The sequence below is a fragment of the Cricetulus griseus genome, chromosome 2 (genome assembly GCF_003668045.3).
Source record: "Cricetulus griseus strain 17A/GY chromosome 2, alternate assembly CriGri-PICRH-1.0, whole genome shotgun sequence".
NCBI classification, from domain to species: domain Eukaryota; kingdom Metazoa; phylum Chordata; class Mammalia; order Rodentia; family Cricetidae; genus Cricetulus; species Cricetulus griseus.
Window position 1 is genome coordinate 454,362,873 of NC_048595.1, and position 18,122 is coordinate 454,380,994.

The 18,122-nt window shown below is 40.8% G+C and overlaps 1 protein-coding gene and 1 pseudogene across 2 annotated transcripts in view; both read right to left on the reverse strand.

The window, feature by feature from the left end:
- The window catches only part of Tmem232 (transmembrane protein 232), a 199,950-nt gene that overhangs the window by 71,941 nt on the left and 109,887 nt on the right, over positions 1-18,122 (reverse strand). The gene's annotated exons all lie outside the window — the stretch shown is intronic.
- Positions 6,644-16,276, reverse strand: LOC118238331 (annotated as a pseudogene).

An 18,122-nucleotide genomic window follows, 5' to 3' on the forward strand; every position in this document is an offset into this window, starting at 1 on the left:
ATTACAATTCATAGCAGTAGCAAAATGACAGTTATGAGGTAGCAACGAAAAATAATGTTATGGCTGGGAGTTACCACAACATGAGGAGCTGTGTTAAAGGATCTCAGCGCAGGAAGGCTGAGAACCGCTGGAGGAGAGTCTCGGCCAGGTAGGAGTTTGATACAGAATTGCTTGGGCCCAGCAGTTGGAAGCCACCCTGGACGATAAAGTTAGATCCCAACTCAGTTATCCGTAACTGTTATCTTAAAAATTAGGCCTGCCTTTATCCTAATATTTCAGCATTCTCCTCCCATTTACTCCATTTTGTTCCAAACTTGCTTATACACTGGGTGTTTTAAACAATAACAATGTCTAGACTCCACTTCCAGAAGGTCGATTTAATTTGACTCTGCCTTGACTTCGGGATTCGTAAAAATTCTCTCAGGTGATTCTAATGTGCACCAAAGTCCAATGACCACAGATCTATTCTAAAATAATAATCTTGTTTCAGAGATCACCCCTTGTAACGAACCAAGCAAAAAGAAAATGTACTTGCTGGTTAAATAAAACATTACGCTTAGTCCAGTGTCTTTCTTGACTAAGTAAATGTGCTGACATGAAAACATAGGGCTTTGGAGATAGAAAATTAAGATGCCATAACCCAAAGATGTAATGAGTCAAGAGTACATACTGAGGGTACCATGGTAGTCATTGATGTCAAATAAATAGGATACAATATTTTACTTCCTGACCCATTATGGAAATGATAAAAAAATATATTCCATTAAGTTAGTACTGCATTTATGTCCTGTATCTTTACTGGAACCCAAGTGACTGAGAGCTTGTCTATTCCCGACTCTGACTAAATATTAATGGGGAAAATAAATATCATTAATTTTATAAATAATAATAAAGGACAAATGCAGGCTTCCCTTGACCAGGAAAAATAACATTTCCTTACATTCCATCCCAACTCAGTGATTATCTTCATCACTATTTTTCAAGTACAATACAGTGACATGAAATTCAATACCATGATTTCTTAGGAAACTTGCTATCAAATAACAAAATTATCAAAAGTTAAACTCTCAATAATCTGAGGAAATCTAGAAATTTTGCTAAGAATTTAAAACTTATTTTTGATAGTTTTATTATTTTCAGGATTTTTTCCCTTTTATGTGTTAAAATTAGCTACATTGAATTTGCTTGTAGAAATAGCACCCTGTCTTTTCCAGACCTCAGAGGAGAAGCTTCCAAACTTCTCCTCCTCTGTGAGACATTAGGTGTCAGGCTCCGCCTGTATTCACATACCCACACTATACTGATGACCCAAGAGTTTTACTTATGAAGGAACATAGAGTTTTGTCAAATATCTTTTGTTCATCTATTGAAATGAGCTTGCTGTCTGACTTACATTTGTTGACTTGCATATATTGAACAATCTTTTCATCACTGGGATAAACCTCACTTGAGCATGGTGAATAATCATGGTTTTTAACATGCTAGATAGGAATGGAAATATAGCTCAGTGGTATAACATTCGCTTGGATATGCAAGGCCTGGAGTCAGATCCCAGCAACACACACACACACACACACACACACACACACACACACACACTGTTCTTGGGTTGTGTGATAGTGTTTTGCTGAGGTTTTGGTTTCTTTATGTTCAGCAAAGATGTTAGCTTAGTTTTGTCATTGTTGTTATTGCTTTAGTGTCTTTGATTTTGATATTGGGGTAATAATGATCTTATAGATTGAGTTGTAAAATATAAGTTCAGTTTAATTAGAAGTTTGAGAACTGACAATGACTTTATAAAACAGTTGTTGGAATTCAATGATGAAACAGTAAGAACATGTTTTATGAAAACATTGTTAATGTTCCCATCTCTTCATATTTATTGTTTATTTATTCATTTATTTGTGCGCATGTGTGTGTGTACATGCATGTGCGTGTGGAAGCCAGCATTTTTTATATGAGTGCTCAGGATCTGAACTCGGTCCACATACTTCTGAGGTCAGTATTTTACCCACAGAGCCACTCCCTCACCCCTCTTTACTTATCAATGATCTGCTCAGTTCTCCTGTTCATTCATAAATCAATCTTTATATACTGAATTGTCTAGGGATTTATTCATTCATCCAGATTTTCCTAGTTTAACACATTCCTGTTGGCAATAACATCATATGTTTCTCTGTCTGTATTTCTGCTGTGTCATGTAACGTCTCTACTTCACGTTTCTGAATTCACAAGAATTATTATTTTTTTTTTGCTCCATCTACTTAACATAGGGGGTGGGTTTCATTCCAGAAACGCAATTCTTTCTCTCTGCAATCTTTTGTAATGTTTTCCTCTATTTTATCTGCTGCCATTTTTATTTTTATTTTTTTTCTAATTTGTTGTGAAATTAGGGGCAGGAGTTGAAACATGAGTCCCTTGCTTCTTGTTATGGATTTTAAGGCAGAAGAGAAATACAGGTTATCGCAGAAGTCAGACTGAAGCTGCTGGAGGACCCTTGAGGCGCCCACAGAACCATGGCTCTCAAGTATGAATTTCTAATCTGCTCCTTATGTCGGGACACAAGCATCACCCTCCAGGCTCACCCTCAGGAGCATCAAATTCTGCAAACTCACACACACACACACACACACACACACACACACACACACACACACACACACACACGCACAGCTGGGACTCATCCCCAGGAGTATTCTGTGTCTCCATTCTTTCTTTTCTTAGATCCCCAGGCTGCAATGCTAGGTCCTTTACTGGGTTCTTTTCCCTTCTTCTTTGATGAAGTTCTCACTGTCGTAAAATGTCCCCTTGTGGCTGCCCTGACCACATCCCAGTGGCTTCGGCATGCTGCATTTTCATGGTCCTCTATCTCAAGAACAACTTTAATTTCCCTTTCTTCCTTGACATAATAAATTAAAATAAAACACTGAATTTTGTCATTTTACAAATGACTAAGGGTCAGTGAGATAACTCAGCTGACAAAAACCCTTACTGTGCCTGACAGCCCGGCTGATACACCTGCAAACTACAGTAGAAGGAGAGTGCCAACTCCAGAAAGTTGTCCTTTGACTCGCACGGGTGCTTCAAGGCATGTATACAAACACGCACAAAAAATAAAATAAGACACATTTAAAACATACGAAGGGGACAACAAAAGAGAGTCAGTGATTTCAATGTCTCATACTTTAAACACATCCATTTTATGAATCGTAAGTTAAACACTCATGAAATATGCATGGGCAATTATGTAGAGCACATGTAAAATAAGACATCCCCAAATCTGGAAGGCTTTATACGCGCTAATATTATGACACGAACTTCAAATTGAAGCAAGAAGAAAACATGTCTGCTTTGTTGAAACTTTCCCATAGCAACATCATTGAATCCAACATAAGAACGAGGATACGGGGACCACAGAGACGGCTCTACAGTGAAGAGTGTGCACTGCTCGTGCGGACGGTTCACAGTGCTCACATCAGCTGGCTGACACACACATCACACATGTTACATGTACAAAAACAAGTCATAAAATAATTAACAACAGCCGGGCGGTGGTGGCACACGCCTTTAATCCCAGCACTCGGGAGGCAGAGGCTCTGTGACTTTGAGACCAGCCTGGTCTACAAAAGCTATTTCCAGGACAGCCTCCAAAGCCACAGAGAAACCCTGTCTTGGAAAACCAAAAAAAAAAAAAAAAAAAATTAAAACCAAAGAAGCTAATAATAAGATTGCAAAAAAAAAAATCTAAAGATATCTACCTCCAAAAAGTGGCTGTTTGGCTCTCACAGAACTTGCTATACCCTGCCTAGTACTAGATCTTCCAGATAGCTTCATAAAGTCTTTGTGTTAAAAACTGAATATGCCTCTACTTATTCTTCTTAGGGTGACAGGGTAACTTAGTTTGTACTACCCTCTCTAGAACTTAAGTTCTAGATAAAGCATAAAACATGAAAATCAATTATTTATAGCTCTAGAGAACAACCAAGGGCACAATGAAGTCAAAGGGAACTGAGGATGCCCTGGGCAATGCGATTATAAATGAGGTCTTCCACAAGGAAGCCTAACAGTTTCCTGTAAGCAGAATGGCTCCTAAAGCAAGCAAAAAGCTTCATTCGGGTTCATTCCTTCCAGTGTCAGGAAAACTGGTGCTTTTGGGGATGTCTGAAAACACAGAGGATTCGGTGCAGCAGAGTGTGAGGGAGGAGGAGCCCAGGGCATCCACACCTCCTTAAAATGTTTGGGTGATCTAGGGCCTTGGACATTGAAGAGCTAAGCAGAGAAGCAAGCTGTTGATCTCTGCCCAGAGCAGCTGAAAACATGCTGACTGATAGATCCAAGAGGTTGAGGAAAAAATTGTCAGCTCACCATTAAAATCCAAAGAACCATTCCTTACAACTAGAGAGAATTTCCCCAGACTAATGATTTTCCCCAAAACTAAAGACTTTTACAACAAATGAAAAAGAAATCTCTACAAGTTCAAGTTTATCAACCAAGAGTTAAATTGCTGGGTGATTAAAAAAAACTGAACTCTTCATGGGAGTTTATCAGAATCCGGAGTCCCTGCAATGTGATTTTTACATCATATGTAGTGGTTTGGGAATGATGATGATGAGACTATGATATGCTGTTAAAGGAGCTCGACTATATGAAATAAAATAGATACAAATGTTTAGGGCCAAAGATGACTTGATGTAGAATAGTAAAATGCTCATCAACTTGACACAAGCCTGGAGAGCAGGAAGAGAAGAAGATAAAACACGTGGGAGACAAACAAAAAAGCAGGTGTTTTGATTTTTCACTAAGTATAACTATATAAAAGATCGGAGAAATTTTTCATTTAGAGAAATAAATATTAAGCTTAACTTTTAAAAAAACTGATAACGAAGTAGACTATGTTCCCCTTCTGGCCTGTCCTCCAATCCTGACCCCCCCCCCCACAGTCTCATGCCCAGCCTTGCAGCACCTGCTGGAGCCCGTCCTTCCTCTCTGTCTCCATTCCCTGGGACTCTGCAGATCCTCCCAGCAGACACTGCTGTTTTCTCTCCTGTGGACCTTCTTAACATGTGCACCTCTGCAAAGTCATCCCCATTCCACCATTGCATCTCCAATACCCAGAAACAAGTTCTACCCAGGGACTCCAATGGCCACACCTGGCAGATATTCAGAATCACGCCCTACCAGGCAACCCACAGTCACTGCATTCTTCTGAGATCCAGAGAGGGCAACAGAAACCAAGGAACAGGAAACCCACCCAGCAAAGACAAGACCAGATATCAACACCTACAATTACAATTGTCCCAAACCCAGATGCCTGGATGCCTGGTTAAACACACCCAGAAGTGGTAGAAGGAAAACTTCAACTTAAAGAGGTTAATGACACCTAAGAAAATACAAAGAATAAATCTTAGACCAGCAAATCAAAATATTTTAGGGGGAAAAACATACAACAACAAAATAGCAGGAACCAACAAACACTGTTAATTGATAACTCTCAATGCCAATGGTGTCAATTCACTAATAAAAGAGCATAAATAGGATGAATGCAAAAAGCAGGATTCATCACTCTGCTGCATCCAAGCAACTCACCTTAACACCAAGGCTAGACATCGCCTCAGTATAAGAGGATTGAAGAAGATATTCCAAGCAAATGGGCCTAGGAAAGGAGCTGGGGTTGTCTGACAAAATAGACTTCAAACCAAACATAAAAAAAAAAATAACAGGAAGGATATTACATTCTCATCAAAGGGAAAATCCACCAAAAGGACTACCTTAGTTACATCCACTTCTGAAAACGCCAAGTCTCAAAGCCTCTGCTTGGAAAGAAATATTTGAGAAAACAGTAAGTGTTTTAAAACCAAGGTTCTAAGGTTCAACTTTAAGATGCTAAAATTAAAGAACTAGACAATGTTTACCCAAAGTTCTAGGAAAATAAAGAATGGACAATACTTTTAAAACACTACAAATATGGGATAATGAGACCGAATCATTGGTCACAATAGATACCTCTGAGGCCCACGGGTTAGGCTAGTGTGTGCTCTCCCTAAAGTTGAGGACACCAAAGTCATTAAAGCATCATGGAGCTGGAATGGCCAATTAGAAAGAAAAATACCAGATGATTATAGTAATCACATTCAATATAATAATTGAATTATGGCATTGCAAGCTTGCATCTGGCCCTAGAAATAGTCCTTTCCTTATGCAAGGAACTTCCCACCACTTTCCTAAAATCCTCATGAACTGGTAAAAATGTAAGCCATAAAATTCTGTGCGTGATTTGCAAAGCATTCTACATTTCTTCAGAAGTATCTGTTTTACGATGATGATGATGCATTTATCCATGGTAACTTCCAAATGGCTTCCACTGAAGAAAGTGGCATTCTTCCCATCCTTTTTGGGCTCTAACAAAATCGAGCGATGTGAAAACATGTCTCTGTCCATGCTCGCACTGGAACAGAAAGGGTGAATACCTGCTGGTCGTTGTCCTAATGGACATGCTGAAGAGGCCCTGTAGATGGGGAGCAGAACCTAATGCCCTGAATCCTTTGAATGCGAAGTATTGGAGTCCTACCTATTAATTAGCTTCTCCTTCTAAAGGAACTGTAAGAGGAGAATAGAATGTAAATAGTAATTAGACTCATCTTAACTAATCAGTGTACTTTGTCCTCAGGACCACATCGTAGAACCCTTAAGAGGGAGTTAAAATGACATTTTAAATATAATCATGGATTAAAACTTTTGAGTGCTCATATTCAAAAGTTACAGCATAACTTTTTGTGAGACAAATTTATTTCACAGAGGTATAGCTTAAGGTTTCCACCTTAAGCAGTGCAGATCACCTTTTTAACAGTGCTTCTGTGAGTTATGATTTAGGGAAACGAGAAATGACTTCATTCCAAATAGCCCTAAATGAAGAATTTCCCCATTAAAAATCCATTCCAAAGGGTCAGCAGATAATGGACTACCAAGATCCTCTTTAAAAATTTAAGTAACTGCAAAGGAAAAATGTCATGAAGACAGTGTAAGTGAATGCTTCCAAAACAATCAGCTGGATGTGGCAAGGTGTAAAAAGACATGAAGCTGTCACCATTGGAGGAGAAATAGAAGGTCCCATACCATGACTTTGCTTGACAAGGGGGTCTGACAGTCATGGGGGGAGGGGCTCTAGTTGATTCCTGTTAGGCTTTAATAGTTCTGCTGCATTATTCTGCAAGTAGTAGAGTGAGTGGCCTGAGATACTCAAGTATACAAAGTACATGCAAATAAAATACATGGGACAGTCAAAAACCACTGTCAAAATAAAAATGTCCCCAGTTTGTCATTGGAAATTTTGTGATCAGAAGAATGCCTAACTGCCACAGAAATAGATGAACTCATTACTGTCATTAAGATAGTCAATATAGTTACACAGACATGGATAATTATTAAGATGTGAAATATTTTGAGAATATTGATAGCTTTTATGGATTTTGTCTTCACTCTAAACTCCATTAACATGTATGGTGCAGTTTTTAAACAAAACAAATTAATGACACAGGAACCTTTAGTAAATAAACTATCCTAAATTAAAGACCAAATTCAACAGTCTGGCCTTTTAGGATTCTTTCAAACTAAAAATTGTAATTCTTTTTTAAGTATTCTCTATCTTTCCTATTATTCCAATGACTTGGTCAAATGTTGCCCTCATCAGGCCAGAAGTGGTTTACCAGTGAATTTCAGCTGGCATGGGCTGAACTTGTCACTACTTGAAAGGAAGAGCTCTGGCAGAGAAAATTCTGTAGATAATTAGTATAACTCAGGTCAACTCAAAAACTAGTTTTAATTTTGAAAGGGAAATAGCATTAAGAGAAATGTCATTTCAGCTCAGCTATCACCTTCAGGTCATAATCCTTGCTTTTATGGCTAAATTAGTGTTGTCACCCGCCTGGTTAAAATCACTTCCCTCTGTCCCCTGTGTAAAACTGAAGGTGTTAGTTCAAATTCAGGAACTCCGCCTAGCCTGGGACAGTGACAGCATCAGGTGCCTTGCTTCCCCCAGCTCTCTCATTGCAGAGCAGGCACACTAATCACCGTGTTCATGATCACACGGTGATCTTTCTCCTTCTGGGCCTCGTGTGGTCAACAGTCTCTGCCCACACAATCTCCAAGACAGGTCTGTTCTTCATCACCTCCTCAAAGAAATCTTTCCTGGATGTCTAAAGTAGAAATCTGCATTTTCAATTTTATTGTCCTGTTAATTCCACTTGTTAAGCTTACAGCAACCTGTACCTCCTTTGCTTACTGAATTATCTCTTGTACATATTGGATTACTGTCTAGGTGAACCTGGGCAGTTAGTTCTAAACTCTGTGAAGTTGCTTGCCACCCCTCTCTGGCACACAGCTCTGTGCATGGTGCAGGTGGATTTCAGTCCTGTTTAGCTTTCTCTTATTTTTTACCAATAGCCAAAGGCTTAACAAGGGTCACCCTGACTGCTGAGCCGATTGTCTTGGCTGACATGTTGGTTTGTTTTCCTCTTGAATCAGGAAGAAATGGATGGAAAATTGACTACATTTTTAGAAATATCTGGAAACAAAACTGTGAGAGCATCCAATAGACTGAGTGTGGGACATCAATGAAATAGTGAAAGATCATCTCCACCCCCAAGGAAACAGAAACATGAATTTGCTAACTGTTGAAAAAATTAATGGGGATGAGTGGGTGTGAGGGAGGTAAGACATTCTCAGTTTTGTGTACATTAAATCTGAGTTGTTTATATATTCATTTAAATGATGATAAAATGGTAGTTTGCAGCTGAGTATAAAAATGAAGGTAAAATCAGGCTAGGGGACCACTGGGGCATGAATGAAAATCACCAATTTTGTAAACCTTCCCCACGAGTGATCTGAGTAACGTACCCAACCCTTCACCTGTTCCAAACACACACACTCTCTGAGTTCTGACCTGAGTGCACTCGAATGTGTGCAGAAATCCTATGCTATCCATAGGATTGTTCAACATTTCTGTTCCCCTCCATTCTTCCCCTTGGTTTTTGCGCATCCACTATCCTCGCTCTGTAACAGAGAGCAGACCCTAAATTCCACTGCTGAATTCCTCCTTCACCTCGCTTTTTAACTTTCAAGACATTAACCTATGTGTTTGCCAAATGGCTGAGCATTAAACGGAGCTGTGCGACCTCCTTAAAGAAAAGGGATGCCTTTGGCTTTTCCATACCCAAGGAGGTGACCCTTAAGTTGTATTCTATCAGAGGATAATTGATGTTCTGCGTGTTCCACTTTTGTTATCGCCCTCCTATTAGATGTTTGCAAGCCAAAGAACATGTTCCTTTGGATAACTTAGCAATTTATTATCCTGAACCAATCAGGTCATTTGCAAACACAGCACAGCATGTCTGTGTTCAGCTATAAAGGAAAATAGTTGTCTATTTATAGATATAGCAGTCGTCTTAGTACGACTTTAATTCATTACTGTGAGTTTCTGCACCATTTTTATCTCACATGTGGTGGGAATTATGCAATCCTCTATTAAAACTGTCTTTTAAGAGGAAGAGCTATGGAATGCCAATTATAAAAAATAAATATGGAGAAAATGTTTTAACACAGTTGCCTGAGCAGAGCAAAGTGGGTTCCTTGTACATCTTTATTGTTGAGCTTTTCAAGAGAGAAGCTAAAGCTGGGACAGAAATGTGCAAAACTGAAGCATTTACAATATTAAGAAATCTAACTATATCAATCAGAGTTCTGCCTGGAGACAGAAGGGAGCGAGGCAACTTCGGGTGGTTAGGAAGGCTCACAATTCATGCAGCAAGCAAGATGGAAAAGCAGGTAAGAAAGCAAATCTCCTGTTCTTATCTGAAGGATTAAGACCCAGGAAATCTACCATTTAAACTCCAGGCTATAAGTAGATGGGAGTCAAAGTTCCAAGATAGGTGTATATTTCACTTTCAGTTTGACTCAAGAAGCCTGAAGGAACTTCTGTCCAAGTTCACACAATTGAGAAGCGGATGTTCCTACTGCACAAAGACTAGTCTTTGCCCTAGTCAAGCCTTGAATTGACTGAATTTGAACCTCTCAAGTGAGGAAGGCAATCTCTTCCCTCAGTCTATCAATTCATGCATTCCCATCACCAACAGCATTGTCACAGACATTGCATGCAGAGTGTTTGATGACACAGCTAGACATTGATGGCATTCCCATCACCAACAACATTGTCACAGACATTGCGTGCAGAGTGTTTGATAACACAGTGATGGGGATGTACTGTGTACGTTTATCTTATTGATTGTTTAATAAAGTTTTGTTTGGCCAATGAAACAGCAAGTTAGACAGGACTAGGAGTCAAAGAGGATTCTGGGAAATGTAGTAGAGAAGTGGTGATCCAGGCTGGAAGTGACATAGCAAGGAGACTCATAAGCAAGGAGAAAGAGGAAGTGGCCCCATTTTCCCCCTCTCCTCCTCCAGCGGCAGGATGTGAGCCACCAGCAAAGAGGGACACCAATAAGGCGTCTGATAAGATAAGTCTTATAAAATATGTAGGTTTAAGATAATTGAGACTGAGCTAACAGATGGGAATCCTAGTCATTGGCCAAGCAGCATTTGAACCTAATACAAGTCTCTCTGTGTATTCATTTGGACCTAACTCGGGCGGGCAGGTGGCGTAGAGAGCACACGTGGTGGTAGGGCTCGGCAGCTTTTGGCAGATTTATCGTAACAACACAGCTAGATATCAATGGCTCAAACAACATGACAGCAGCCATCTCACTGCCACATAATTGTGATCACATATTTATTTTTATTCAGGTATCCCAAAGAAATTGCCCAAGAGATTAACAAAATTGATGGCATTTCTTTTTCTTCTATACCAATTCTTTTGCTGAACACTTACTTCAAGCCTTAGAATATTACTATAATTCTATGAAATTAAGATTTCCCCCAAATGAGACTGCAACTGGAGTTTCTTTCCAGCCTGGTCCCACAGCTGATTAGCCCCAAATAAGCACACAGAGACATATTCATTATAAACTGTTTGGTCAGTGGCTCGGGCTTCTTATTGGCTAGCTCTCTCTCTCTTAATTATTAACCCATTTCTATTAAACTATGTATTGCCATGAGGCTGTGGCTTACCCATAATCTGGCATGTTACTCCTCCGCAAATACATGGCTTCTTTCTTGTGGCCTCTCTCTGTCTTCTCTCCCCAGAATTCTCCTCGTCTGGTAGCCCTGACTACACTTCCTGCCTGGCTACTGGCCAATCAGTGTTTTATTCATCAACCAATAAGAGAAACATATATTCCGAAAACATAAAGAAAATATTGTATCATATATCCTATCTTTGTGAGTCTAAAGCTTTGTGTGTAACTTATCTTTTACCATAACTAAGGAAAACTATGACCATAAACATTTCATTAAACAGGTAACATGCAGCCACAATTAAAGGTGGGGGTTGTGGTGTTTCACTGACCGTGAGACCTGCTCAGCCACTGACCATGTGAACATTGAGCTAATTCTATTTGTGATGAGTGAAAACCCTCTGGAATGAGGTCAATTACAGGAATTTTTAACTATGGGAAAGAAAGAGAACAAGCTGCCCTGAGCACTCTGTGTGTTTCCATTTATATAACTATATTCTTTCCTAAAATACAATGTTCTGTCTTTACACCCTTTTCAAAAAGTCATTGTATTCTTTTCTATCATATCTTCCAGCCAAATGACCATTGTCTTGGGCTTATTAATTTATCACCCTTCTGAATACATCATCGTGACAAGTAATAAAACTGACTAAAGGGCCATCCTTACTGATTTCTGGGAGAGAATTGGACAAATTTATAGCAAAACTGATCGGTGCGTCTGTCTTGGTTTAGGTGCAATATTAGCAGATTCCTACTAACCAGAATTTAAGAGATTTTTCACTATTTTCACATTGGGCTGATCAATAGACAGTTCATAAAACTGAACAAGAGAAGTAAAAGGAAGTCTGAGAGTTCCTTTATGTGACTTTCTCTTCTAAACCATACACTTGCCACAGCCCCCTTCCTTCAGATTCTGGGCTTAACTTGCACTGATTGTTTGGCCAGCTGTGTTTAGAGTTCTGCATGACAGCAACTGCAGTGTGATGACTGGAAACAGCAAGTCTGGTGCTTTTAAGAGACTTCTAAAAGCAAGTGTAGGACTTTGTTAATAGATCCTGGAAACCCAATTATTCAGCAGTTTCTACTGCTTCTGCCTTTTCCAAGCCAAAGCAAGGAAGGTCTTGAGCTTGTGTAAATCAACTCACACTCAACTAGAGTGTCTCAGGCCACCTCAGAGAACGCCGGTATAGAAAGTGCAGAAGTAGGGTCCCAGGTTCTCACAGAGAGGTTGGTTGTCCCACTAAGGTCAAAGGGGTACATCACCTCACTGACTCAGTAATCTTGTCTCTCCTGGCCAAATAGAATTCTGCTTTGGAGGTTGGTGCAACATGGACCCCATCATTTAAGTTCCTTTTCTCCTGTAGTTTATGTATTGGTAGAAGGCGAGAATTAATAGAATGAGACTAAAAGGCATTCTGTGAGGGAATAGCAGATTATTTTGTAAATTGCGTGGCCTTTAGTAAGAGGTTCTTAACGGGTCCCTGCTGGCTGCATCCAAGCTATTTCTAACCGAGAAAGAAAAGAAGCTAGAATAATCACCATGTCACTGTTCCCTTGTGGTTCACTTATCGCTATCTCTCCATCTTAATGACAGTACGATAATAGGTGGTTGATTTGTCAGCCAGTCATGCTCAGAATGCTTAGATTGTGTCTGACAACCCTGGTTTGCTTACATAAATGTTTTAGCAAAATTTCAATGCTTAAGGTAGTCTTTCTCCTTTTAATACTTATACATTTAAAAAAAAACAGAAATAAAAACACTTGACATTAACTCTGACTCCACAAGACTCAGCTTAGTGAACTATTGTGGATTGCCAAGAACTGAGTGACACAGCAGTTCAGAAATGACGGATGCTCAGCAATTACTGATCTCATATTGCACTGACAGTCTTGGCACTAAAAGTGGAAGCTGTTCAGAATGATAAATGGATATGACAATTTATTAAAGATCAAAGGCACGATTAGCATTGGGTACAGATGCATCCATTTAGAAAGGACATAAAAGAAGGAAAACAAAATCAAAGAAAAAGATTATTTAAAATGTAGGAATTTAAACTTAGAAATGAAAAGCATATCTGTAGTACACATTAAATTTTTAAATGCAGAAATTCTAGAAGTGTAGCAGCAGTGTACCTTGGAGGTAAGGAAGGCATGAGACACAATTCTAATAGCTTCGAGACTTCATCTACCCACCTCCTGACTCCCCTTTCCTCTCTTCTGGTCATTGGCATATGACGTATCTTCTTAGTACATTGCCATGTACTAAGGCCCTGCTTGGACTGCAGTCCTTGCCATGGTCTGGTTAATTTCAGTGATGAGTTTCCCTCTCTCAAATGGAGATGGAAGGCGTGAAGTACTAGAACTAAAAAAGCTATGAGATGAGGCAATTCCCCCAGCTACGTGGCTCTGTGGCATTTCTACTGAAGCAATTAAGAGAAGAAACACGCTGATATTCTTAATGGCACAAATCTCATGCACAGTCATATGGGATACTATTTTTATTTTGGTTTTTCGAGACAGGGTTTCTCTGTGTAGCTTTGGATGTATGGGATACTATTAAACTGAAAAGAACAATGAAATCATGCCAGGGGTGGTGGCGCACACCTTTAATCCCAGAATTCAGGAGGCAGATGTAGGTGCATCTCTGTGAGTTCAAGAACATCCTAGTCTACATACTGAATTCAAGGACAGTCAGGCTGCATAGTGAGGGACCGTCTCAAGAAGGAAAGTGTGTGTGAGAGAGAGAGGGGAGAGAGAGAGAGAGAGAGAGAGAGAGAGAGAGAGATTCATGAAGCTTGCAGGTAAATGGATGGAACTAGAAAAGATGATATTGAGTGAGGGAACCCAGAAAGACAAATGTCACAAGTTCTCGCTCACCTGAGATTCCTAGCTCCAAAGCTTTCCATGTGAGTACATAGCCTGTAGTAACTACAGAAACCAGCAGAGAGACAGGGAACATTGCAGGGGAGGGAGAACAATAGAGACAGGATTAGCATGGCACAAGTGATCTGAAGGGGGAAATGGGGAAAACAGGGGGCTCTAGTTAGGAAGAGGGAGGAAAATAAATAGACTCAGAAGGGAGGAGGGGGAAATAACAACAAGGATGTCTGAAAAAAGTCATGAGAAATCAGACTATTAACTACCCAAAAATGTCAAAAATATGCATAAGTTTGTATATAAATACACATGCATATTAAATGAAAATTTCCCATCTGGATTGACAATGTTCCCCCCCCCAAAGACCCAAAAACAATCTAAAGAAGTCTCAACACAAAGTATGAAAGCCCTCCTTTGAGTTGTCAGTCAGGGTTGTACAAGTATCTCCTGGTGGTATTATAGGATGCTGCTGTTACCCTTGGCTCACCCCCAGAGTTGGAAGTCCCTGTTGCTGAAGACATCATGTACTTCAGACACAGGGCCCAGAGGCCCCTGAGGTGGTTTGAACAGGCTTCATATATTTGAATGCTTGGCCATTAGAGAACAGTATTACTTAAGAGGGATTAGGAGGTATGACCTTGTTGGAGTAAGTGTGACCTTGCTGGAGGTAGTGTGTCACTGTGGGATGGGCTTCGGGTTTCAAAAGCTCAAACCAGGCCCAGTGTGGTAGTTTGAATGCAATAAGCTCATAGGGAGCGGCACTGTTGGGAGCTGTGGCCTTGTGGAAGGAAGTGTGTCACTGTGGGGGCAGGCTTTGAGGTCTCTTTTGCTTAAGCTTCAGTCATTGTCACAGTCCACTTCCTGTTGCCTTCTGATCAAGATGCAGCCAGCTCCATGTCTGCCTGCCTGCCACCATGTCCCACCAGGATAATGGAATCTGACACTGTAAGCCAGCCCAATTCATTGTTTTCTTTACAAGAGTAGCCATAGTCATGGCGTCTCTTCACAGCAACAGAAATCCTAACCAAGACACCAAGTCTCTCTCTCTTCCTGTTCCCTGCCAATCAAGATGTAGAATGGCCAGCTCCTTGCCCAGCGCCATGCCACCACGCTTCATGATAATGAACTAAACCTCTGAAACTGTAAGCCAGCCCCAACTAAATGCTTTCCTTTATAAGAGTTGCCACAGCCATGGTGTCTCCTCCCAGCCTCACAGCTTCTTGTATCCCACAGCTTGGCAATGTCATCTAGAGCCTGAAGTCAGCTGCTGCTCATGGGTAGAGACTACTGATGTTAGCAGGCCCAAAGGTGGGGCGAGGGATAGTGACACCCTTTAGTTCAGGGACCCCCCACAGTCTGGTATGCCTGTCTGTGCTTCCCGGAGCCAAGTGTTTACAAATGGGGGATGGGGACTACAATTAAACACTTTATTTCCTGTCACTGTTGACTTATGACCACCAGACTCAACGTCCCACACTCTGTGATCCCAAGATGCATTGCAGATTTCTTCAGTACCTGACCAAAGTACTGAGAAAATTATTTCTGTGTGGCCAGAAGAGGTCACCAAGGGAGTCCTTGTTAGCCCCAATTGCTCTGTTTTCTGTTTTCTTTCTTGGTTGGTTTGTGGGTTCTTCCATTTCGTCTTCCTCATCTGCAGCGACTGTAGACCAGATCTGCAGCATCTTATCCCACGAGCCACTCCAAAATGTAGTTCCTGAACTACCACACACCCAGCATGACTTCTGCAACAGTGCGGGGCTTGCACTTTGTTCCTGTCTACCTCCCTTTCCCGTGAGAGAACAGTCTGACCCACTGAGGCGCTCAGAAGGAAGCAGGGCAAACCGTCCTTTTTCACCCAAGTCACATCTTCCACAATATTTGTAGGTCCTACAATTGTCATTCTTGACTTTCCTTCAAAGGACCAGATCTGAGAAGTCTTATCCTAAGAGCCAAACAGGGTCTATTCTTTGCCCCTTTAATTGAGCCGAATCAGTCATCGTGGAACATGAATTGCTCTGGCTGGGGTACGGTCCATTTTTCCACATATCCTCGTTCAACTGCCTCTTCCGATGTGTTTAAGCAAAGGCATTGGAAGACACTGGCCCTGGTGAGGAATTTGAACTTGACACGTTTGTGGAGCTCACATTTGGTCTCCAGCAATTGATTGGTGATGGTACGAAGGTCGCAACCTCAGAGAAGGGAAGGATCAAGAAAGGAACGTCAACTGCTGTGTGTTTCTTGTTCCCAGATTAGAAATGGGCCTGGAGTCTCGCCATGGTGGAAAGCACACATGAGAGAAAAGAGGGAAGTTTGGAAGAGAAGATCTGGGTGGTCCCCTGGAGATGGGGGTGGGGGGAAGGTGGCCTCAGCAGGTGATCCGATGCAGAGCTATGGGTGAGACTGGGGGACCAGTTTGAAGGAGCTTAGATCTGCAATGAGTCTCAATGTTCTCATTGTGTAAATCTTTTCATGAAGCAGACACGTACCTTCTTGGGGAATGTGTGTGCCTGAGATTCCAATGACTCCATGAAGTCCCCAGCACTCACTGAACAGAAGGTGTTGAAGAGGAAGATTCTGTCACTGCCTAGGCGGTCTTGGATATATTTTTTTAAAGCAGTACTATGGTTTGAGGCTATCAAGGGCTTCTGTGCTTTTTCCTTCAGATTTTTATACGTTTCCATGGATTTTTTCTCCCAGTCTCTTGGCTCTTTCTAAGGTGTGGTTTACCATTTTGTATCATAGTCCTCCTTCTGGACACTGAAAGGTAGCATCCCTCAAAATCCACCTGCTGCCTGCCCATCCTACTCAGTGCTTTTTGCCAAGGAGACATTCCCTCCACTCACGCCTTGAATCACCACCTTCATTCCCAGCCTACACTTCTTCCTGAGCTGCAGAACTGTGAAATTCACTGCCCACTTGACACCTCTACTGAGAGAATGTAAAAAAGCACTACCTTCAGCATGCTCCAAAGCAAACTTCCCTTCTCCGCCCCAGTCACACCTCGCTGCCTTCCTTCCCTGTCTGACTGGAGCCCCTGTTGGACTGGTTGCTATCATATTCTCTCTCTCTCTCTCTCTCTCTCTCTCTCTCTCTCTCTCTCTCTTTCTCTCTCCTCTCTCTCTCTCTCATACACACACATCTATTACTGAATCCTACTGCTGTTTCTTTAAATATCAAAATCTTTCTGCTTTCCTCCTCTATTTTGACCAGTATGACATCTACACTCACATTGTTTACAGATTAGATTATACGAGGATAATTATACTAATATTACAGGTTTGCACTTACACAATCCCACATATTACCATAACCACATTTTTGTTATACAAATCTCTCTTTCACAAAGTAATTTCATATAACACACACATACATATAAAACCTCATGAATGTATATATCCAGTAGTGTGTAATAAACACCCTGAATTAATTTCTTTATAATTTGTCAAGAGTACTCAACAATAAAAATATTATCATTGCCTTATGTAAGACACAGAAGAGAAATTAATTTGCCCAGCATCCCTTGACTACAATGCTTATAACCTTAGACTGTGTCAGAAATATTCTCGCCTCTCCCTCCCCTCTCCCCCTCTCTTTCTTTACTACTTCTTGCACCCCTTTATCCTGTGATACATGAACTGACATAATCACTCTCTCATTTGTCTGTTTTATCACCCTTTTTACCACTGTGACTTCCTATTCTCTCTCCTCGGCTTGTCATGGTGACTGCACTCTGGGACTGCCCCTCACCGCCCCAGAGAATGCTCTCATAAGCCTTCAAAAACACTCCCATCCCTCTGGAACATCATGGTGGTACCAGGAACTCTCTTTATCACTCACACTCATTATTATGGATATTGAACACACATGTTTGGCTTTACATGTCTGGCTTTCATCGATATCTACCTTACAAACTTGATTTTAACTTCCCTTGGGAAAGAAACATAGCTATGTTATTACCTATTTTATCTAGGGTATCCAAGAAATAACAACTGAAGAAGTATGTGAAAAGTCAGCTATTTGACTACACAGTGTTGAATGAATTCTCCTGGGAAGATATGCTGGAAACACAAATGCTCATCTAGATGAGAAGCTGGCAGACATAGCCCTGGCTATGGCTTATTT